Below are 24,819 nucleotides of genomic sequence, written 5' to 3' on the forward strand. Positions count from 1 at the left end.
ATATCACATTTACCAAAGAATTGAGAATTTATTAGGAAAATTTGAATATTATGTGCAAAGGGGAATCACTAATCGAATTTCCCATTAAAAAAACATTCTTTATTGATTTTAAGTGAAATAAATTATTTTTATTTAAATATTTTATGCTTGTAATCTTAAAAGTCATCCTTTCTTATATTGATTTTATGATCAAATTAAGAACGTTTTCATTTTAGTGTTCTTAAACTTTGACTTGTCATTTTTATTATATGTAGTTTTTCTCATTAAGTATACGAAATGCCATTTGAAATAAATCGAAGTGTTATTTTATAGTTTTTCATTTTATCTGATTGTAGATTAAATTTTTCATTTAATGTGAAAGTATCTTAAATTTTTAATATTTTTCTTTTGGTGTTATCTGTCTCAAAAAATCTTTTATTCTTCTTCAATTATAAGAAGAAATTTTTAACAATGAAAAATGTAAAAGATCAAGGAAATTATTTATTATCATCGATAAATTACAATTTTCCTTTAAAATATTTAGAATTAGCTATATTGAAATTATAGTTAATGGCGTTTTATGGTAGAATGGGTAAGATATTTTTGATAAAAGAAAAGAAAGGATGACGCTCCTTACTATACATTTCCAAATTTGGGGAAAATGGGAATAAATTCTTGTGATAAAGAAAAAAAATATCCTTTTTAAGAAGAAATATTTGCTATTCACGTAGGGACTATGCATGATTTATGCGTCTGGTCTTTATAAAAACTTCGATTTTAGTTCTTTTTTCTTATTATTTTAAGTGACTTTTTTTTTCTTTGATAGCATTTTTTGTCAAAGTGTTTGTTTTTTGAATTTTATTTTCACACCTTTTTCTTTTTGTTTTGTTTCCCCTGTATTTTATTTTTTTTTGTTAATGGTTGAAGGATTAAAACCGTCTGATGAGATGGTATTTAAGAAAATGTTGTATTTTTCTTCACAAGTTTTTGAATTAATAAAGACTAGAAATTTTTTTTTTTTTTTTGAGTTCATCGATTTCAAAAACACTACAACGTTTTTTCAGTTTATGGGAAAAAGGTATAAATAAGAATTGCAAGTGATGAATATTAAAAAAATCTCCGTTTCATGCCAATGAAATTTTTTTTCTTTTCATCGGTTAATTTAAGATAAAACTTGCGAACGCCAAAGTTTTTACTTCTGTTAAAGAATAAATATTTTTGCAAGTTAGGTTGGATTTGGCTTAATTTTTTTTTTGAATATTTAAATTAAATTTAAGAAGTTCAAAAATTTAAACCTTTAATATGAAAGATTTTTCAATTTAATTGTTTGAATTTACAAAAAGAAATCTTGTAGGCTACCAAAAATAAATTTGGTCGTGACGATTCCATAAAAAGAATAAATTATTCAAATAATTTTTATATCATGAAAGCTGTATAAAATTTAGAATCTCAAATTCACCAAAAAATGTGGAACGCTTCACGATTTTGCGTGTCATCCTTGCGCAGGGGCCATGCTAATCTTCTCTGTATCGTTCCAATTTTAGTATATGTTCTGCCGAAGCAAGAACAAATATACAAAAATTAATCTTTTATATATACTGAATACGGAATGAATTTTATATCTGTGAGTTTTAATATAAATGAAAAATTGTAGTTTCAAATACACGTCATATAATAATAATAAATATATTCATACATACATACAATCCTTGGTAAATTGCTTTGGAATTTCCTAAGTCATAAACTAATCCGTATATACATGCATATATATGCATATATATATATGTGTTGAGAAGTGAATATTTTAGAAATATGTATATAATATGCATGCCTTCTTCATAACAATATATCATACATACATATGTATATATGCATATGTACACATAAAATTGTAGTTGTAAAAAAAAATTGTTCTCTTTTTTTATTTAAAATTACCTGAATTGGTAAAATTTTTTTTTACTTACATAAATTGTGTATTTATGGATGCGTATAATTATAATATATGTATGCACGTATTTCATTTATTTCGTATTTTAGGTATGATTATTCTATATTGAATTTTGTGTCTAGTTACTGGGTACATGGTTGATTTCAATACCGACATGTTATAAGCAATATTATATTGTATGAAATATACTTACGTACAATAGCATTGTTTTATAATATGCTCATACATACATATACATACATATGTATGCTAAGTACAGACATTCATATACATTCGAGAAGGTATGATTTTAATATTACAGCTAGTAAAAATAATTTAAGCTCAATTAGAAGAGAAATTTGGTTTTTTGAAGGGCCAATGCATATTCAATATTAAAATTTTAATTTCTAAGTTCCTATCAACGTTCTTAAACACGTTAGTATTCCTTTTTAGGTGAAATGATAAAAAATATTGCATAAAACGCTCGAATTTCATTATAAATTTTGATATCTCTTCCTTGTTTAAAACATGTATGAACAATGTATAAATGTACATACATTTATGCAACGAAAATTTTTTGAAACCTTTTACTTTATTTAAATCAAAAAATTAGAAACCCAAAATCAAATATCCCATTAAATTCAATGTTGTAATATTCTCGGATAACTATTTTTATATAATAGAACGACACGTCGGAATCGGAACAAACTAAAACAAAAAAAGTGTTGTCGTTTGAATTTGAAAAAAATTTACTAACAATTTACACAATTTTAATTTTGTATTTATATCAGCCTGCTTGTTCAAAAGACTAATATTTTTCATGTACACAAATTTTTCGCATTAACTTGAACGACACATTTGAATTATTATACATACTCGCATTTGTTTAATTTTTTATATTTCCATTTGTATGACATCATACTTGTATGTTCGTTGTTAGGCTAGGTTTGAACATCAACTATTAGTCATGGATTTTGTTTGATGGGAATCAGATGGTGTTCAATTTTTTTCTTATTAATTTATATTACTCTATAGAATTTAAATTTTTTTGTTAACTACTTCTGTTGTTTTTGTATTTTTTCAATAAATTGTGAATTTGGTTTTAAAATATCAATGCCTAAAAACAATAAAGTTCTAAGTATAATGAAATTTACATTCCTTCTGTATTAAATGGCTTAGAAATTATAAGTTTGTCTAAAGCACAGTACTACTTTTGTTAGGTACTGTATATTACACACTATCTGGATATTATAAAAAAATGTCACTTCTATTTTAAGAAGGTATAATAGTATACATGTACTTGCGTATGTGTATTTTTATTATAAGAAAAAAGTAAGGCATGTACATAAAACGTACATATATTATTATTATTTCATATTCAAATCTGTATGAAATGAAAAATGATTCACTAAAAACAAAATAAAATGTTTTCAGTATAGTTTGTTGTTGTTTCGTTTTCGTTATCTTCACATTGTGTGATTCAATTTGATTTTTTTTCTTTGAATAATATAAAAATAAAATTTGCTTTTATGAGAAAGAAAATTTCATTTCATTTTTAAAAATCACAGGCGAAAGTTGGCAAAGTATGAATAAAGGTATTAGAATTAGTTATGAAAATTTAAGACTATACTTCACAGGATCATTTCTGTAGTAAGTCTTCATTACTTTCCGATGAAAATTGGAATTTTTACACAACTATGAGGAAGAGTTAAATCGTCTTTTCTGGAGCGTGAGGTTTGAGTTAAGTTCGCAATTTATTGTGAAATTAATTTGTCGATGATCGCTTGTTAAAAACAGATAAGACGAATTCAGAGTAGTTGTGAAAATTAAACTTTAAATAATTTCAAAAACATTTAGGGATCTTCGGTCAGATTTGATTTGATTTCAGTGTTCCCACTCAGAAAAAACAAAATGTATCCAATTTCAAGAAAAAAATGTATTAAAAATGTATCCAACCTCGTAAAATAGCATTATTATAATAAGTCGTCTTATTTTGTACAAATTAACCCATAATTAATATTAATTTGCTTTATTCCACAATATGAGTTTTGTTATTTATACTAAATTCTTTAAGAAATCACATACAACTTCTATCATATTTTAAATGTGAAAGTTAAGGTCAGAAAAAACCTATGCATATATGCCTTCTGTAGTTGTTGAACTATGCGGTGAAGACGATTGACCATGAAAACGGACAAATTTTAAAAAATATGTACATCCAATGCATTTTCTATTACATCTAGCTAACACTAAAATATTTTTGGTACGTTCTTGTATGAATTTTCTAAATTTGAATACAGGAAGAGGCAGTTAATAAAGTATCTTTTTTACTTTCTTGTAAAAAATTCGGAAACCTGCTTAGAATAGCCAGCAAATAACATTTATTGATGATAAAGCAACTTCGCGATTTAATATTAGCAGCATTTAGCTGTTTTGTAATATTTATTTAGTGTTTGAAAAAAAATGTATCCATATTTCAGCAAAATTTTAAAATGTAGCCAATTTCGGCATTTTAGCAGATTTGAGTATCTTTGTATCCAAGCTCAAATTTAAAGCAAAAATGTATCCAAATGGATACAATTGTATCCAAGTGGGAACGCTGTTTGATTTGATTATCTTCGGTAGGAATGAATTGTGTAGCCTCGCCGATCCATACAACCGTACAATTTAGGGTTAAGAGAGATGGTTACATGTGTTATATAAACCAAAAATTCAGGTGTACACGTGTAACCTATCATTACTTATTGATTAAACAGTATATAAATAATATTTACATTAGTGTGCAGCAAATGAATTATCCGCATTTTTTTTACTCTTTCTTTTTAAACTTCATACTGTACATTTAGGATAGGATCAAGACTCTTGATTCAAGAGTAATATTATCAGAGAATTTAAAAATTTCGAATAAATTCAAAATAGTTACTTACGATTTGCAATTAGAAAGATAAAACTGTTCTTATAAAATTTTGTAAATCGAACTTTAATATTGTAGAAAAAAACCAACAGTTTTCAAACCGCCTTTAACTGGAACTTTTGTTTTTGCTAGATTGCCAAAAAAAAATTTTTGATAAATATTCAAAAACAGAAACATTTTAATAAATTTAGGCGGTCTTTGCAAAATTTATAAAATTTTTCGAGTCTGGTCTTTTCTGTGTATTAAAAACGGTTTCCAAACAATTGGGAACTTATTACAATCGTCGAAAGCTTTTAAAATACAATAAGAAACATTCAGCAAGAACGTTTTTATTTTTACATATGGATCCCAAGGATTCTTTTCCTTCTTAAATTTTTTAATATTGTTTTGTGTTATTTTCTTAAATTTATAATGATGTTGTATATGATTTAAAGATAACCATGAAATTTCATGTTTCCAAGGGCAAAAAAATAATAATTTTTTAAGTTATACGCATTTGGCGTCAATATTTTCATTACGTATTTATTTATTCAATGGAATTTTACAAAGCAATTTAAGGTTTTTTTTTATAGTAATGCCGCCATAATAATTGTGACCGAAGCCAAAGAGAAAAAAATAGAAGAAATTCATAATTATTTTATATAGCATAAAAATGTGGAAATATTTTTGTGTAAACGATCTACTGCATGCTAAGTGATTAAATTTTCATAAAAAGACGGTCTATTTTCATCTTACTTTGGACAATTCATAATAAAATTTAGCAAGAATTATTATTTTATTTAGCAAGAATAAATTAAGGAATTTTGATATTTTGACAACAATTTCTGTTTCATTCTACTGTTCTATTTTCAGCATTCTTAATGCTAATGAATTTGGATAGCTCCTATTTATTATTAAAACAAATATTAATAATTTTAGATTTTTAACAACAATTCTATGAGATTAGAATCTTGTATCCCTTGAATGAAAAACGGGTGATCGGACAATCTTAAAAATGGATTGGAGTTCTTTACTAGAATTGAATTATTAAGTAACATGTATTAAATAAGGTGGATAGAAAAACTTGTAGTAATTTTTTTTTTGCTTAATAAAGTTGTTCTAAGTTTACCGTTCTTCCTTGCAAAATATGTAGTTTCTTATTTTTCATTACAAATGTTTTGTGGTTCCGCCTCTTCTTTCTATTTTGATATAAATTTTTTTTTGTGCCACATTACGTCTTTTTTATGTCTAAGACTAGTTATAATTTTTGTCTTCTTCATACTTCTTTGAATTTTTCTTGATTATCATTTTAATATTGTCCTTTTTCTTTTATGTTGCTTCTAACCTACTTTTCCTGTAACACATTTGCTATTCTTTTACATTTGGGGTCCTTGTATTTTTATAATAAGGCGACGTTGTTTATTTTTTCTTTTTGGGTTTTGTTTTTACACGTCCTTTTACCTGTCATTTTTAATGAATTATATTTTATTTTGTGTGTTTGTCTACTGGAATATTTTTATTTTATGTTGTGAAAAGTACAAAGATGAAAATTAAATTGAAAGATTTTTTTAACAGGTTGTGATGACATTTTCTTTTATGATACTTTTGATATTTTAATGTTTCTTAATAAGGATAAAATAGTTTGTAAATTCTCGCATCATGTGTTTAATGTAGAAAGGCCTACCTTAAAAATAGTGAAATGGAGATTTTTTTATTTTTTAAGGTTTTACACATATTTAATGTGTAGGGGTTGTTAAATAGGGAGAAGTTTAAAATTTGTAAGTCATGATATTGTGAAATATTTTCACAAACTACCGGTGTATTTTCACGGATAGTTTTTAAGAACGAATGATTGAAAAGAGTATTCTTAACTATAATTAAATTAATGTGAATTTCTTTGTATGGGTTCCATTTATTAAAATTTTTGTTAAGAACAGTGCTAATAATTTAAATAATAAATTACAAGTATATTATTAGTAAATAATCAAGAAGAATATTGCGTTAGTCAAATGGATTTTTAATTTAAAAAAATTAATAATCAATTAATATTGTTCCTCCTTTAAACTAGCTGGTCTTAATTAACTTAAATTATTTGGTCTCATCACTTTATCGTGATTCATTAGAAGAATAGAAAGAAAGTCATGAAAACTTTCTTTATTTTTTATGAAATTCCGTATAAATAATTGACTATTTAATGGAAAAGTCATGGCTATAGGTCAAAGTTATTTTTAGTTATAAATAAATATTTTCGGAAAAAAGTGTATTAAACTTAAAACCATTAACCATTTTTTTTATACAAACACTTAAAAGCCATTAAATTATTAAATTATCTTCTATGTAAATTTTCTACAAAAGAATATACTGTCCAGTTTTATTCTATTTTTAATCGAAAATTTCAATTAAATTCATTAATATCGATCCACTAATAATTGTGATTAACCATTGAAATATAATAATTATATAAAAAATACTCCGCTGTTTCACTTTTTTAAAAAACTTAATCAAATTTTCATAAAAAAGTTTTTGTGCTCCCCTGCTGATACCTACCTTCAGCGACAGTATAATTTAATGATTTTCTAACTCTGACACATATTGATATTCTATGACAGAAAATTTTAAAATATTAATTTATTATATTTATTTTTTTTTTTTATGTATGAGCTCTTTTTGCATTTAGTTTGTGATTTTTTTAATTGAAATATGGTGAAAATTCAAAATTGCATGAATTTTCTCATATTGTCTTTTAAAAAATTTTTAATGAAATAAAATTTTTATGATAATGAAATTTTTGAATTTGCAAAAAACTAATATTAAAAATTATTTTCTAAAACGAAAATTTTGAAATTTTTAAAATAAAATTTTTTTTGATGTATTTAAATGACAAAATACAATCAAACTTTGATTTTAGTGAAGGTATGAATAGAGTAATTAATTTAAATTTTAAATTTTTTAAATTCATTTGGACTTTGAACGACCATTTAAAAATGAATGGTTTTCATATTTCTTATGATTCTATATCCTTAATTTCAAAATGATAAAATTAACTTTTTTGTTGAATTTTTTATTTTGGTTACCCTTGTCTTTACATATATACATATATATAGCTGTGTATTATCGAGGATCTTTATATTACACCAATAGAACAATTTTGTCATATAAAGAATTACTGATATATTAAAAAAGTGTAGTATATCAGTAATCAGTAGAGTATATATTAAAAAAAGTAAAATATATTAATTTTCCTATAATTATTTGTAGATTGTATATAAAATGACTTCTTCAGCTATTTTTCGTCCGGAATTTATTATGTTTAATTTCCCATTTTAAATCATTGCAGTCTTTGTTTATTAAAAGTTCATATTTTTGATTAATTAACGATCTAAGCTTAAAATTTCGCATATTTTTCAAGATTTCGAAAAAATTTAATTTATACATTTCATAACTGAAATTTTTTCTTCATTGTGCTAATGCTACGGGTGCGATATGTAAAATATAGTTAAAAATTTTGAGTTAAAAAATTTGCATTTAAATAATTTTTGTAACCTTACTTCTCTTTTAAAAAAAATGTTAAAACATGTAAGTGAATTAAAGATCATTTCTCCTTCAAAAATAAAATAAAGAAAATAAAACAATAAGAGTGATAAAATTAGCATATCGGTGATGTGTAAATATGTTAAAAAGATAAGCAATACATTGTAAGAAAGTATCCTTTCAAGCACACATCCATATTTAGAATGTTAATGTCCTTAAAATATTTAGTTTTTTTTTTTCAATTGTATAAGTATAGGTTACATTTTATGTGAATAGTTTAAGGAATTGGCAAAATATTTTTCGAGATTATTTGTGAGTTCTTATGTTTTATCATAATTGGATAAAAATCTGCAAATTAAGTCAGAATGAAAAAGAAAAACTTTTTTATACCATTACACAAAATTTAGTTATAAAAATGAGTATGTGGTATAGGTATCAAAAGGATCAGGTTTATATAAAATGAGCAAAAAAAATTCCCATTCTACAAATATGAAAAAATGATTAAGAGAGTAAGAGCAAGATTGTTCAAGAGAGGGAAATGAAGAGAAAAAATAAATAAGCATCCAAAATTTATTGCTGAATATTTTTTTTTGTTATATTTTTATTCTTATACTTATTCTTCTTACAAGGACGTTCGTATTGGATTTACGGATGAGAATCTTGTTTTTTTTTTTCTTCATATTTTATTATCAGATAATATTTTTTATACACGTATAAAAAAGTTTAGGTCAGTTAAAAAAAGAAAAGTTTTCCGAGACTATAAGTTTTTTTCTTTTTTTAAATTCTTTATTATTTTATGCTACCATTATACAAACACGTATTACCTTGATGTATGTATATGGAGGTATTTGCTAAAACACATAAAATAAAGTTTGGTCAAACTAATGCTTTATAAAGAAGCACTTTTCCCTTCAGCAACCGCTATTAAAAACAATACATTACATTATTTGAATTAAGCTTCTACATGTAGTCGTCTAGAAGAAAAACTAAAAATCAAAAATTTGACAAAAAATAATTTTAAATAACGTTTAATTTTAGCGGCCATTTTGTTTTTTTAAAGTTCAACTATGCTATGTCGCGTTAGAAAATCCCGACTTCTACTTTTTTCGTTTGCAAAATCCAAAAAATGTTTGTGTTTTCGTTGCATTTTTAGAAGTTTGAGGGGCTGTAACTTTTAGAGGGAAGAAGATTTTCTTCTACGGAAATAAATTTCTACTAAACCTGTATTTATATTTAAAATTTCAGCTTTCTATCTTAAAGGATGTAGGAGTGTTGTAAACGGGTCCAAGGACAGACGAACATTTTTTTCCAAATTTTTTTGGAGAAATGTTTATAGCATTTGAATGGGCGCACTGATGTGTAACCTATTTAAGTCCGACCAAAAGAGAAATTAAGAGACTGAAATAAAGAACCATAATATGAAATGGGTCTGACAGAATATAATTACATGCAAGTAGATATATAAAATTTAACAGCAAATTGTATGTGTGTGTGTATATTTAAAGTAACCGCAAGTATATAGATAGGTGAGGCAAGTACATGTATATACATAGATATAAAATGAAGAAAATTAAAATTTATGTAAATATATGTAAATGAAATCTATTGGTATAAGCATGTGTGTTCCATAATAACTAATTTAAAATAACAAAAAAAAATGAATGAAAATGAAAATCAGAATTTAAACTTAAACATTTTATAAATTCATTTTTATTATTCTGTCCTCTAATATCCTTTTTGTTTTCCTTTTTACCGGCCGCATTATGTATACAATAGGTAGGTTAAGTGATGGCAACAAATTTTGCATGTCGAGTTTTCGGTGGGAACGCACTTCTCCATGGTAGAGAAGTGTAAATAAACTATTTTTAGCAACCTGTCCGTCTGTCGGTCCATTAGTCTGTTGGTCTGTTAGTTTGTCGGCCTGACAGACTGACGGACTGGTTGCTACCGAAACTAACTGGCGTCCGTTTCACGGAATTCGAGTAACACAAAGCGAAACTGTACTAAGAGCCAAATTTACATTTTTCTAGGTATGTTAACTATAAGCTTCCTAATTCCCCAAAAATTGGAAAGAAATATTTAATTGGCAGTTTTATAATATTCTGTAACACTTTCACTTAACTAGACAGTACACATTGCGGTCGGTTACGTGCTGACCACATCAGATTTGTTTCTTTTTATATATTTTAAATGTAAAAAAATTTCTTTTATTTTTTAGTTGATAGTACGTACATTATATTTATGGAATTTCTTTAAGTATTTAACGAGTAATATTCCGTTTATAATATTTATTGAATGTTTGAATGGACATTTATGGCAACCAGGCTCTAGCCTATAGAGCTCAAATAATTTAATAGCAGCATTTAAATTTTCATATATTATTTTGCGTGTTTGGGATATTGAAATAAATTATTTAATTTCATTTTGAAATTTAATTGATATTACTGTTTGCTGCAATTTTTCATTATTTAATTATTTTAGAATAAAAAATATTTAATATTGATTTTTTTGCCATATAATAGATTTTTATAATATTTGGTCTCTAAAATGAAGGTTAGCATTGTTCTTAATATTTTTAATTGCTTATTCAAATTTTTTTATAAAATAAATAAAAATCAAACTTAAAGAAACTCATTCAAACAGTTTGTACGAGATTAGAAAAAATTCTTGCATTCGTCTAGCTTTCGCAATCTAAATTATGGTGCACAGGATGAGCAGGAGTATGAAACTTTTGTTTTTCCTCATATCAAATACAAAAACTTTAATTCAAAATTATTATTTATTAATTCTCGCATGCTCTCGATTCTGAATTATTACGTGGTAAATGCTTAAAAATATCAAGTTCTGTTTTACCTTTTTCCCGCTGTTTCACAGTCTCTTATATATTTAAACCTAGAGTTAAACTGATTAAAATTCTATAAATAAAAATTTTTCGTTTATTTTTACTTCGATATTTTTAGGGTATAGGGTGGGACGTTGTGCGTTTTCAGTATGATTTTCTCAAAAACTCTCAAATTCTCAATTTTTTTTATTATTTTTTTTCTATATTTATTTTTATAATATTTATTTTTTATTTTTAAGGATGCCTAATTTGATTCAGGGGTAACATCCTTTTCTTTTTCTCTTTATTTTTTTTTCTTGTTTTCCTCCTTCTGACTGTATTATCGTGTAGTCTCTTTATTCTTGTTGCTTATATGCTCATATGAATGTATTCGTATTTTTTGTTGTTTTTGAATTTTAAATAGGATTTCATTTATGTATTTGGGTTTTTGAGGGTATATTTAAAGAGGTTTTTAGGATTATTATTATTATTATGAAAAATGTTCAAATGTAAAGATGAAAAAAAAAACCATACGGATACAACGATTTTATATTCTCCATAATTCTGTACATTCTCCCATATTCCTCTCATACATGAATTCGTAGTATGTTTTGTATAAATGAAATTGTTTTATTTTTGTTTTTTAGGATCTTACATTTTAAAGAGATATTGTTATTTATATAAAATAATGTAGCAAAAAAAATAATAAAAATAAACCTTAAAAAATCTTTAAGTAAGGGATCATATTTTTAGCAATTTTCGAGGTTTGGCAATGCCCACATGTGCGTATGTAATGTAAATACTTATGTGTGCATGTAATTAAAATAAAAAAAAAAGAAATCATGTACATATTTATATTTGTTTTTATAAATGGGTTTAAATTAAGGTATGGCATTCATGGATATTTTAAATTGAAACAAGCAAAAAAACAAAACAAAAAAAAAAGAAAACCTGTTTGTTGAATATTGTTTTATGGTATGTACCCAAAAAACCCACTGTGTGCATACTTGCGTTGCTTCCTTTTTCTTTTGTATTGTTGTTGGTTTGTTTAATGGTTTTGTTTGTGTTTCTTTAATTTATTTTGCATTTTTTTTTGAATAATTTCTTGTTTTTGTTTTGATGTCCTTTAAAGTGAAAAAAAAAGGAAGATTGGTTTTCCCTTTTTTTTGGATATTTAAAGAGTTATTTTATTTTAATTTTTTTTTTTTTTTGAAAATGAGTTACATAAATGTTGAACGTGTTCATTCTGTAAAATGGATTCTTGCTCTTCTTATTTTTTTTTTGATTTTTAAAGGAAGAACAAATTAAAGATTGTTTAGGTGTTTTTTATGTAAGGGAACAGCATGTGTTATGCTCTTCTATGTACATATGAATATTTATATAAATAAGGTATGTACATACATGGAAGTGTATTTTCTTGTGTTCCAAGATTGGTGAATTTTTATAATTACACATTTGTAAATTCAACTGTTGGGCAATTAATTATATAAAAAGAGTATTGTAGGATATTATTATATGTACACAAAATAAAGATCACGTAAGTTAATTATCAATAATTTCGATTAGAATTCTTGGGTAATTGGATAATAAAAATGTTGGATTCAGAAAAATTTATCAAATTTCATTAATTTGCTTAAGACTAAATGTAGATAATTTTTATAGATTAAGAAATTAAGTAAAATGGGTTAAGTAGAGATGTTGATAAATTTGAAAGTTGACCAATTACATAATTAAATATTTCACGATTAAGTTATTTTGCATATATATAAGTTAGAGCCATTCGAATTTAAATAGGAATGCATTTAATTTATTTTAAAATTAATATTTTGTTACAATAGTAATTTTTATCTTTTTAATTTAACTTGAGATTTTAATTTGAATGCATTCTAGTTTGAGAATAGAACAACAAAATTTGTTTTAAAAAGTAAAATTTCATTCAAAAAATTGTACTTAATATAAAACTGCCTAAAATTCATAATGTTTGCCTGTTAAATTACCTCATTATAGTTGACATCCACTAAACTGTAGTTTGACGTCACCAGATTTTTTTTATGCTGATTTAAAATCATTAAACTATAATTAATGAGCCAGACAATTGTTCAGTTTTGAGGACGAGTACTGAACGCTATTATTTTTATATTAAAAATTTAGATAAATTAAAAATTTTTCTATAATTAAATCTTAAAAAAGTGATTTTTGGAATGCATAAACCTTTATAGTACCCTAACCATACCAGATAAGGGAAGGAAGCTGTTCAAATAAATAAAAAGAAAAATATTATCGGTACTTTACAAAACAAAAACCTTTTTATTTCGCAAATTAAATATTAATTTTTTCAAGAAAAACATGAAAGATGACTTTCCAACCTTTAATTTGATCTTTGATTTATCTTGCCAAATTCATTGGTGAAAAAATGTTAAAAATCTTACAACCTTTATCTTTTGCTCCTTAAGAACATTTTCGCCAAAAGTGGTGGAATGAAAGTTTCTTGTTTTAACATAGGGTATAAAAACATAGGGTGAATCACAAAGCTATTATTTGGATCCATCTTTTATCTATAAATGTCGCCTTAGGCTGAGCTTTACTCCATTTTTATTACATTATTTATTCCTCAGGTTCCTTGAATAATAACATGTTAACTGAAAAAATGATTTTATTTCATTTTATGATATTTCTTTTAATTTTTTTCTAAAAGCTGTTATTTAATTTAATTTCTCTTAAACTTCCTCATGATTTTCCCTTCCTTCCCTCAAAATTTTTATACAAACCTTATTTTGTAAGGTTTTTATAACTCGTTTCATTGTTTTGTGCTTGACAAATTCTTTATACCTTGTAAGAATTATAAATCGAAAATTGAATTGTCAAATGAATAAATTTTTATTTTATTTCTTATATACATACGTATAACATTATAATTATAATTTTCAATACTTGTAGAATTTCTAATATTGTATTTATTATTATGCTGTCACAAATAATATAAAAGAAATTGACACGTCAATATAGGCGTAAAATTATATCGTGTTCAATAGAATCATAAAAACTGAAAAGTCGGAAAAAAGCTATAAAAATTATATGAAAAAACCCGGAAAAATATTGAGAGTGTGATGGTTAAATTTCGTTTTTATTTTCTTTTTCATTTTTTTTTTGTTTTTCTTAATTTCTATTTAAGAATCAATTATATTCGAATATAAAAACTCATTGACTTTTAATGGGACGGTAATAAATTCCACAAAACACAGAGAATAAAATAAACAAATGGAATAACATGGTTAAGAATCGAAAATTTTCTGTGTTAATTTGTTTGTGAAATAAAATGGTAAAAAAAAAAACACAGAACTTAAATGGAGGCTAGACCACACAATAGAATTTCCATTTTCATTATATAACCATGTAGTAAGAATAAAAAAAAAAAGACGAAAAAAAAAATGGGCACATAATTAAAAAGAAATGTAAACTTGATATTCGAAATAAACTTGCATAGCTCACGCAATATAAGAAGTCATTCACAATCTTAATAAAAATATGGAAAAAAAAATTATAAATGATAAACGCACCTTTTTCCATACCTTCTGTCGCTTTTATTATTTATTTTTATTTCACTTAACTTTTGATATGACTTGGTAACTTTTTGAATGTTTAAGTTTTTATTGCTGGATTCCTAAATTTATAATGCGACAGCTCAACAATTTGGAATGAGATTCTTGTAAATTTTACTCAAAATTCAGTAGTTGCAATTAATTAGGGCAGATATACGATAATTTTTTCGTCGTGTAATTTTGAATTGGAAATTACCAGCAGGCATATATTAAACAATGTTTTATTTCATATCTTTATAGTATATCAGGATTTAGAATAGTGTTGAGGACTTAAAGTTTATTATTCTAATTTGCACTACTTCAATTACATAATATGATTAAATTTCTTAAAGTTCAACATTTTTTAATTGATTTCAACTTCCAACTTATGATTTTATCAATGATTTAACGTATATAAAGTTATCGTATCTTATCAACATTTCAAATTAAATTGTTGAACAAATTAATGGTTTAATAAAATAACTTTGTGATTTTCAAATCAAAACTAAAACACAACAATTAAATAAATTTTTAACATCACTTCTTACCCACAAACGTATGAATGTCAAATATTATGGGAAACTATTTATATAACGTAGGCAAACAATAACTCAAATTTATTACCATTTTAAATCTTAACGTGTTTAACTTTACTCTTTATTTATTTAATTGTATATTATGTTATACACACATACTTGATTATTTTAATATATTATTCCAAAACATGTACCCTTAATAAAAACACGTAACATGCGTGTGTTCAAGTGACGTATGTACGTAGCTACAAAATATTCAAGAATTCTTATGAACACTGTGCATATACAGCACAAATTTTTAAGTATGTACAAAAATTTACCTTGAATTAGTTTTGTTGGCTTTAATAATTAAACTTGAATTTTTGATAGTTTTATTAATAGTTTTTATTAGCTATAAAATTCAGTGTTAGTACAATTTTCATTCGAAGTTTAAAATTCAAAAATTTTACTTTTGTTTTCTTTGTTTGTGGAAGGTAGAATTTTTCTGTAAAAATTTTAAGTTGTTATAAAAAGTTCAATCTTTAAAAATATTTAGTTCTAAGTAAGTGTCATAATTAATATTGAGATTTATTGATTACCTGAAAAAATCCTAAATTCAATTGTATTTTTAACTTCTAAGTATATTCATGAATATGGTGAGGTAGCAACGGCCTCAGAGGAAAAGTACTGAAGTCAAAATTCCAAAAAGAAAGATTTTTTTTACAGTATTGTCATTGATTTCTAATTCTCTATCGGTCTACATTATCACTTTAATCACTTTCTATGAAAAAAAAATGAACACATGTAAATTGAAGTGAACAATATAATTATTCGTAAAACTTACATGCTTGAGTCTGCGTAGATACGTTAAAACTCTTTTTGATAGTTGACTTAAGTTTTTTAACGTTCAAAAAAAAAAGCAAACAACATTCTAAAAGAAACTATCCCAGTAAAATCAATAATATTAAAACCTTTAGAACTAAAGTTGGGTCAAACCAATGGTTTGTATTGTAGCACTTTTCCCTTAAACAAGTGAAAAAACTGCTGTTAAATACAGTCTATGTATACCTACCACACTATTAAAATTTTTTTCATTCATAAACGAAACTCTTTCTAGGATTGCATATATTTAGGATGAACGATTTATGCACTCTTTGAAATAGAGCAAAAATTAAAATAAAGAGGGGTTAACATAATGATCGCTTTTAATAGTTAAGTGCGTGAGTTAAGAAAAATAATTATATTTTTTAATGTCATGGTATTTACCATTATCTTTCTGCGTTTATAGAAATTTGAAAAAGCTTGAGGTTTCGGAAACATATGGCGTCAAAATTTCAAATCTCACAAATTTCAAGAGGCGATAACTTGAGAGGGGATGGAGATGGAAAAAAATTGCCTTCTAACAAAATTAACTGTTTTTTGGTGCTTAAAAGTTACTAAAATTTCAGGTTCCCATAACCTGGGGTCTAGATGAAAAACTACATCAAAAATTTGAAAAAAAAAACGGATTTTATGTAACCGTAAATTTTAGCGGTCATTTTAATTTTTTAAAGTTCAAGTATAGTAAGTCGTGATAGAAGAAGCATCTCACTGCTTTTCTGCGTTTGCAAAATGCATATGGTTTCACTGCAATAAATACTTAAAAAATGGCATTTTTGGGGTAAAAATTTTCTTCTACGAAAATAAGTTTCTAGTAAAAATCTATGTACATATAAAAGTTCAGCTTTCTATCTTCAAGGGTGTAAAATTTTTGTAAACATGTTCAAGGTAGGACTAACGGACGGGCAAAGTGAAACTAATAAGCACTGGAGTCGTAGATATGTTCTTTCTTATACCAAATCTTATATCAAATATTTCAACGTTGTTGTCATTTAATGGTATACAGTTGACGATTCCAGCACCAACGGAGTTTCATAAATAATTGTTCTTAAAATTTTTTTTTAAAATCATTTTGAATCTTAAAGTAATTAATTTATTCTAATATTCTCAAATTTTTTCTTTCTTTTCAGGTGAGTTTTGTTGAAAATATCAAATGTGTGTTTGTATAAAAGAATGAATACCAGGTTCGTTAACTCGTAAACTCGTTCGTTATTAAAGTTATGATAAAGTTATACTTAAGAAGGAAAAGAATTTCATAGTTGCAATTCATAAGTAAACCAACTACTACTTATATATATTACGCTTGTTAAACTTTATGTGCACATGATATGCAGTTATTCATTTCAAAGAATTCATACCACAATAACAACCATTCTGAACATGGGATGATAACTATGTACAAACTCGTAAAGTAACATAAATACGAACAGGTGATACTTTATTGCAATAAAAATTCATATATATATATAAAAGTAAACACTTAAAAATTAAAAAAAAAAAACAAAATGTTAAAAATATGACCTTTGGTCTAAAAATATTTATGTAGGTCTTTAGCTTATCCATATAATATGTTAACAAAAAATTCGTGAGAAAAAAAAAGCTATTGCACTTCAAAATCTTTTTCATCCTTTTTTTTTGCTTTCATTTGTTTTTTTTTTTTTCAACATGAAATCTCTTTGAAATTCGGATAGATAAGGAAATTCTATTAATAATTTTGTTACCACGTACATAATATAAAAAAAAGAAATATAATATTGTGAAGTACCATTCTAGTTCACCATATTGTGAAAAGTAAGTTTCTTAGTTGGAAAAAAAAATTGAATAGAAACGCTATTTTATTCTAATATCCTTTAATAATAATAGAGTTACGGTTTTTTAAGTTGTGCTAAATAACTTTTACACTTAAGAAAAATTTTATTCTTTTAAAAATCTTTCAACCTTTGTGATTTCTATAATACACTATATTGTAGCTAGGCTAGATTAACTGGGCCAACAACTTATGTATTATATACCTTTATTTACTTTAGTTTTAATTCAATAAAAATACAAAGTTTTCAAGCGTATATAGAAATTCAATATGATATCTTTCTACAGTATTCCATTATTTTGAAAAATCTATTCAATCAAGCCTTATTCTACATACATATGTAGACATATGTAGAGTCGGATGTGTAATAGTATATGCAATTCAATTTTCAAGTTAAATAGAATCAATTTTTTTCTTAAATCTTGTCCTCTTAAAAATTAATCCATTTATTTTTAATCCTTTTTCTCTTGATTGCTCAATATAAAGAAATTGCTGGTATTTTACTTTTTTTTTTATAATGAAATTAATGGTGACGTAGAGTGGTCGGAGAACACCCTTTACACTGCAATGTTTTATTGTACTCGTATTTGTATATATTTATATATGTACATAATATGTAGATGTTTAAATCGAGATACTTGGGAAGGTGCATGCACTAATGTTTCCTCTAGAATTTCTTTGTATTTTCTTAAAACAAAAGAGTAAATTTTTTTTCTGTTCTCAGTTTTCCTTTTTATTTTCTGTTTTTTTTTGTTTTTGTATTCAAGAAAAGAAAGGATCCATTTGTTTTACTAAATAAGTAAAAATAAGGATTACAAAAAAAGAAAAAAAAAAATAACTAAATTTTTTTAAAAATAATGTTAAATTGACACATTTTTAGTGTATAAAAAAAAAGCACAAGAAAAAAAAATTTTACGGTATGAAAGGTGACGATTGCGGAGGTGTATAAAAAAGAGCGGAAAAGAATAAAAATGAAAAATCTAGGAAAGGGGCATAACGTGTTAAAAAACAATTCATTTTTCTTTTTTTTTTTTATTTATTATTACTTAACTCTATTTAACACGCCTTCTATTCTGTATAATATGCCTTTATTTTGTGCTCCCTTTCTTCCGTTTTAGTTTTGTGCTCTATAATAATAATTCATATGTCATTTGCTCAAATTTTAAAAGAATCGAAAAATAAAACAATCATAAATATGAGTATTGAGTTGATCGTGTCAACTCTGTGATACTCGTACGAATAAATGACTTATAATGTGATACAAGGGAAGAGTTTTTAAGATTTATACCACATCGACTCATTGCTGTAAATGTAAAAGTTCGTATAATTATATCTTCTTTTAATATAAATAGTAGTCCAATTATCATATTATATTTGTCGAAATTCGAAATATGAAGTTGTGTGTCAATTGAACGATTGTGTTTTTTATTTATTGGGTAGTATTGCGATTGTAGTCCAAACAAAGATATATATTTTTTCAGCTTTACGAACAATATTCTAAATTTATAATAACCTATAAGGTATAAAGGAAAACTGGCAGGGTTCTTTTTATAGTGGTTCAAAACTCTTGGATTGCATTCAAATCAAAAAGATCGGCTCTAAATTGGATTTGAAGCTTGTAATTATTAATATGTATCTATTTCGAAAATTTCAGTCAATTTTATTTTTAAATATTTTGAGAATACGTCAATTTTTTGATACTAAGGGATTGTGTTTCATAATTACGGTAGCATAGCAAGTCAAATTAGAAAAATCATTAAATTTTAAATTTTCTAAGAAAGGTTATTTATTTAATTCACAGAACAAATTTCTTCTGAATGAAAATATGACTGAAAGTTAAAGAACAGTAATGGAACTGATGAAGTTCGATAATTTTAATGAACTTTCTATTTAAAATAATTTTAATGCTTTCAACCTTTTATTTATTTGTTTTTGCTCACCTATAAATGTGTATACGCATATGTGTATACATGTGTACATGATAGATGTATGTATTATTATACAATAATATGATTGTATGTATAGAACATTATAAGGAGGTCAAGTATATTTGCTATAGAAAAAAAGTATGTAAGAATGGAAAAACATAAAAATATTATAAAATAGAATGCTTGTGTCTCAAAATAGAAAATATTTTTTTGTTGTTTTTGCGTTTTACAAAAAAAAATTCTTTTCACTCACTATCACTTTGTTTGTCCGTTATCACGTGTTGACCAAAAAGTCATATTAAAGTTTGCAGCTTCTTTGTGTGTTTTAAAAATAGGATTTTTTAAATTACAAATCACAAGCTTCACAAAATCACGTTTTCTTATTTTTTGTTAAAGTTTTATGGAAGCAATGCGGTTAACTTGTTCTGGTATGGTACCCTACCCAGGTAGGGTAGAACATGGTCCCAGTAGCAAAATAAAATTTTTTAATAATCTAAAAATTCTTGTTTTCTAAAATGTTATTTTTTTTAAATAAGTTATAATATGAAATGTACTGCTTTGGTTGACTCGGAGATTATTTTTCAATTCTAAAATGAAAATTCTTTATTTTTTTAAAGAAATTTTCTTAACGTTCTTTTGTATTATCATTAAGACTTGTGTTGAATACGATGATGACGCAGGTATGCATGCTAGCGTTCAAGTGTTAAAATTTTTTTTAAATTTTTTCATGAACGTGTGATTCTTTTTATAAGAATTACAACAAGAAAAAAAAATAACATAACATCCCGTTAACAGATCTTTGTTTATCATAATTATAATTTGTTTGAATTCTAGATTCATATACAAGTATTACTAAAATTAAAGGAAATATGTAGAATTATTTGTACCTTATTTTCAAAATGTAGTAAAAAGCTATCAAAATGTAGATAGCTTTTTAAATTTGAATTAATTGCATTTTTTCTCCTATTTCTGATAGGAAACAAGGATTAACATGTAATGTATAATATTAAAATTGTGAAATTTTCTACAAAGAAAACAAAAGGAAATGCTTTTTAAAATAATTTCAAAGTTGTGTCAATACAAACAAATAAATTTCCTCCTTCTAAGTTTAAGAAATTACTTATTTTGTTATTCAACATTCATGCCAACATATTTTTTTCATTCATTTCTTCTTTGGCACTAACAAAATTTGGAGATTAAAATTAATACTATTTTCACAAAAATTTTAAGTGCTAATTATGTCTTATAAATGTTTCTGTAAAATATCACTTATAAATTTTTGTTTTCTTTGTTTGAAGGTAAAAATAAAAATTATGCCAATTTTTTCGTTAAAGAGAACATTTAAAAAATATCCTTATTCTCTATTTGTACGTAAAATTATATTTTTGAACTAATTCAAATAACAAATGAGTACAATGAGAGTATGTACTTAAAATGCCAAAAGAGATCTTTCTTAAGAAATTTTGAAAAAAATTTATGTTCTCATATATAAAATTTTCAAGCAAATAATTGGCGCTCGTATTACAAAATTACTACTTTCTTGGACTACTTTTTTTTTGGTTGTATATTTAGAGAAAATTGAGAATTTTTTCGTTTTAAAAAGAAAAAAATTCAACTATAAATGTTTTTAAGTGTTTTCTTTGTAATTTTTGAATGTAAGTATATAAGAATTTATTTTTCTTAGTACTTAACTTCTATATTATACGGAATCTTGGGATTTTGAGTATGAAAATCATATATGTTAAAAGCAATAAAAATAAATAAAACAAAAATAATGAAAAAATATCAACTCAAAACAAAAAAAAAAGAGTAACGTTACTGCTATTTACAGCATTCTTTTATGCCTTTATTTTGTTCTAATGTTTTAAATTCCGGCGAAATAGGATGCGAATGAAAAGCGAGTGAAATAGAAGAAAAGAATATAAGCCTAAGTACCAAAATAAAATTTACAATCTCATATTCATACTTATAAAATGTAAAAGTAAATTATATGAATGCATATAGTATATGTATGTATATGTAGGTTTACATGAATGTTTTTTAAAACCAACCAAAATTTATGTTCAATTATTTGCTTGTTTTTTCTTTTCTTCTCCATAAAACACATAGATATAATGCAGAGTATATACAAAATATTTGCAAGCTTTCTATTAAGATAAAAGACAAAAAAAGAAAACAGATGAGAAAGGTATTGATAATAAAACAAAGATTTTCTTTTGTTAGGGATTTTCAGTCGTAAAATGTAAGAGAAAAACACATCAACACAATAACAAAAACAAGAGATTATTACAGTTCATGTTAAATTGAAATCCATCAAAACATAATATAAAATGATGAGATATAAAATGTGAAAGAGAAAGTATCAAATTTTAAGTAATGATTTGATTTGAGTGCAAGCGAAGAGAAAAAAAATAAACAAAAAGTCAGACTTAAATCAATAAAAGAAAAACAAAAATTTGTAGCTCGAAAGTAATTTGATGTTCAAATATAGACAATGTGCCTATATACACCAATATAATTTATGTATTTTTGTGTAGTTAGAATGTCAGTCATAATGCAAAATTGTGTTCATCCAATTTTTTGCATTTATTTAGAAATTTTGTTGTTACTGTAGCAAGACATTATCACAATTGTAGCGATAATGTCTTGCTACATAGTTTGAGAGTAATCATTCGTAAGCTACGGACTATTTATTAAAACAATTTTTGTGAATTTTATTACATGTTGTTCGCAAAATGTTATGGTGTGGTAACAGCATTTTAAAGAGTTTAAATTAACTCTCTTATTTATTTTGTTCGAGGTGTAATGTAAGCGATTTAAAGCATTTCTTTTAAAAATACAAGTATAAATATTAATAGTAATGTGAGCTTTACAGATTTTATTGGTGGATATAGATTTTGGAGATACATTGATTAACATTTCAGTAATAATTTTTAAGTAAAAATATGGTAAACACTAACGTGGCCTTATCTATAATTAACGTGTGACATTACTTTTAAAAACATATTATAAATGAAATTACAAATTTGCAACAGTTATTTTATTCTTTAATTCCAAAAATTTTTTTTTAAATTTAAGCATTTTTTATACATATACATGTACTCGCATAGCTACAAGAAAAAAAACAGTTAATTTACTTCTAAATAATGAGGTATTCAATGTTGTTACTTGCTATACAGTTGGGAAATGAAAATGTCGAGCTTTTTTTTTTGGATTTTTTTTTCCACCTCGTTTTATTTAAGAAGTTTTTTCTTCTTATGATCTTATGCTGTAATTTTCATTTCCCCAAATAAAATATAATAAAACGAAAAGAAAAGCATGCCCTTCCACTTCGTCTTTGTAAAGAAAACTTTCTTTATATTTTGTACATATTAAATTCGGTGGGTAAATTTTTTAAAGTAAAAAAAAGATAAAGTACAATGTTGTATATAATTTTGTTTTGATTTAAAAATTTTTTTTTGTGTTATTTTGCGTGACTGTTAATTTCCTCAAAAAAAAAAAAAGAATGAAATTCATTTAAAATTTTAATTTTTATTACTTTTGATTTTAGAATTTTTTCTGTTGTCAGCTTAATTTATTAATAAATCTGAATTTTAATAAAGCTTTCTTTTTCTTCTTGGAATTTTAGATTTTTTTAGACTATGTAGTTATATTATCATATTCTACCTTTTGACTGCTCGAACTCTCTAAATTAACATTTGGAATTTAACAATTATATTTTAAAAATTCGTTTCAAGCTAGCGACTTTATTATTCTTTTAAATATTTATACCTAGTGTTATAAGAAATTGAGTTTTGAATTACATTACAGTGCTTGTGTTCTTTGGGAATTTTTTAAATAAGCGTTTGATAAAATGTCAATTGTGAATTTCTATAAATTTGAGGGCATCAGTGCTTGATGCACATTTTTTGCTCACGCAGTGGAAGGGAAAATTTTTAGCAGCCTCATTTTATTTATGGGAAAATCTGATTGAAAAACGGCGCACATGTCGTAGTAGTGTGGGTTATTATAGAATCGTTAATTTCCAGTAAGAAAAAATCGTAAACAACACACCTCACATTTATTCGGATACTTTTCAAAATTAAAGCCAAAATATTCCAACCGCAAAGTTTTTACAACATTAATTAATTTTTTATAAATTATAAACATTACCATAAATTTTTACAAAATTTTTTTAAATTATTATAAATTTTTGTACATTATTAAAAAAGTCTCAATATTTTAATTATTCATTTTGTTTTTACTGAATTAGTCACGTTTAAAATTGCCACAGCTATACATTTAAATTTTAAATAAAAAATTCTTCTTGTATACGCTTCCCTTTAACCTCATTGTATTTAAAATTTTTAGCTAAATAATAAATTACAAAAGAATTTAATTATTCATATTTTATAATTTTCACTCTTTAATTTTTGACTAAGTAATTTGTTACTCTACCATGCTACCATCAACAACAACTACCATCAACGAAATGAAAAATTAATTGAGTTTAACATAATTTCATAAATAAAATTACAAATATCCTTTAAGCAAAAAACAAAAACAAAAGAAAAACAAACCTTCCAGAAAAACAACAATAAGTGAAAAGAAAGAGTTTTTACTGTTTGCTGTATGACTAGAGAAATGAATTATTAAAATATAACATTATTAACATTAACCTTGAGTATATGCGTGATTATATACAGTGATAGACTAAAATTTGTAATAATAACAGATCAAAATAACAATTGATAATTGTCAGTTAATTTGATATTAAATTTAAGGCAAAATACTTTCTGTCTTAGTTTTTTTTAATCATTGCAGTCATCTCATACAAAATTAAGTGAATATTAATTTATAATTTAACAATCTTGAGCGAAATACTCTCAATAAGCTCAATCCAGCTACTATTGGTAGAAATTTTAATTTAAATTTTAATATTCAAAAAGAAAGTTTGAATTGTTTAAAGAAAACTCAATATT

At 24.8% G+C, this 24,819-nt stretch overlaps 1 protein-coding gene and 2 non-coding genes across 3 annotated transcripts in view; 2 read left to right on the forward strand and 1 right to left on the reverse strand.

The window, feature by feature from the left end:
- The window catches only part of LOC129606019 (probable serine/threonine-protein kinase DDB_G0282963), an 88,257-nt gene that overhangs the window by 23,573 nt on the left and 39,865 nt on the right, over positions 1–24,819 (forward strand). The window lies entirely within an intron of this gene.
- Positions 1,441–1,547, reverse strand: LOC129606167 (U6 spliceosomal RNA). The gene has a single exon (XR_008696755.1). It is a non-coding gene; the product is annotated as a U6 spliceosomal RNA (small nuclear RNA).
- On the forward strand, positions 3,527–3,724 carry LOC129606165 (small nucleolar RNA U3). The gene has a single exon (XR_008696753.1). It is a non-coding gene; the product is annotated as a small nucleolar RNA U3 (small nucleolar RNA).

This window comes from Condylostylus longicornis, unplaced genomic scaffold, assembly GCF_029603195.1.
Source record: "Condylostylus longicornis isolate FDR11 unplaced genomic scaffold, ASM2960319v2 ptg000017l, whole genome shotgun sequence".
In the NCBI taxonomy this organism is placed as follows: Eukaryota; Metazoa; Arthropoda; class Insecta; order Diptera; family Dolichopodidae; genus Condylostylus; species Condylostylus longicornis.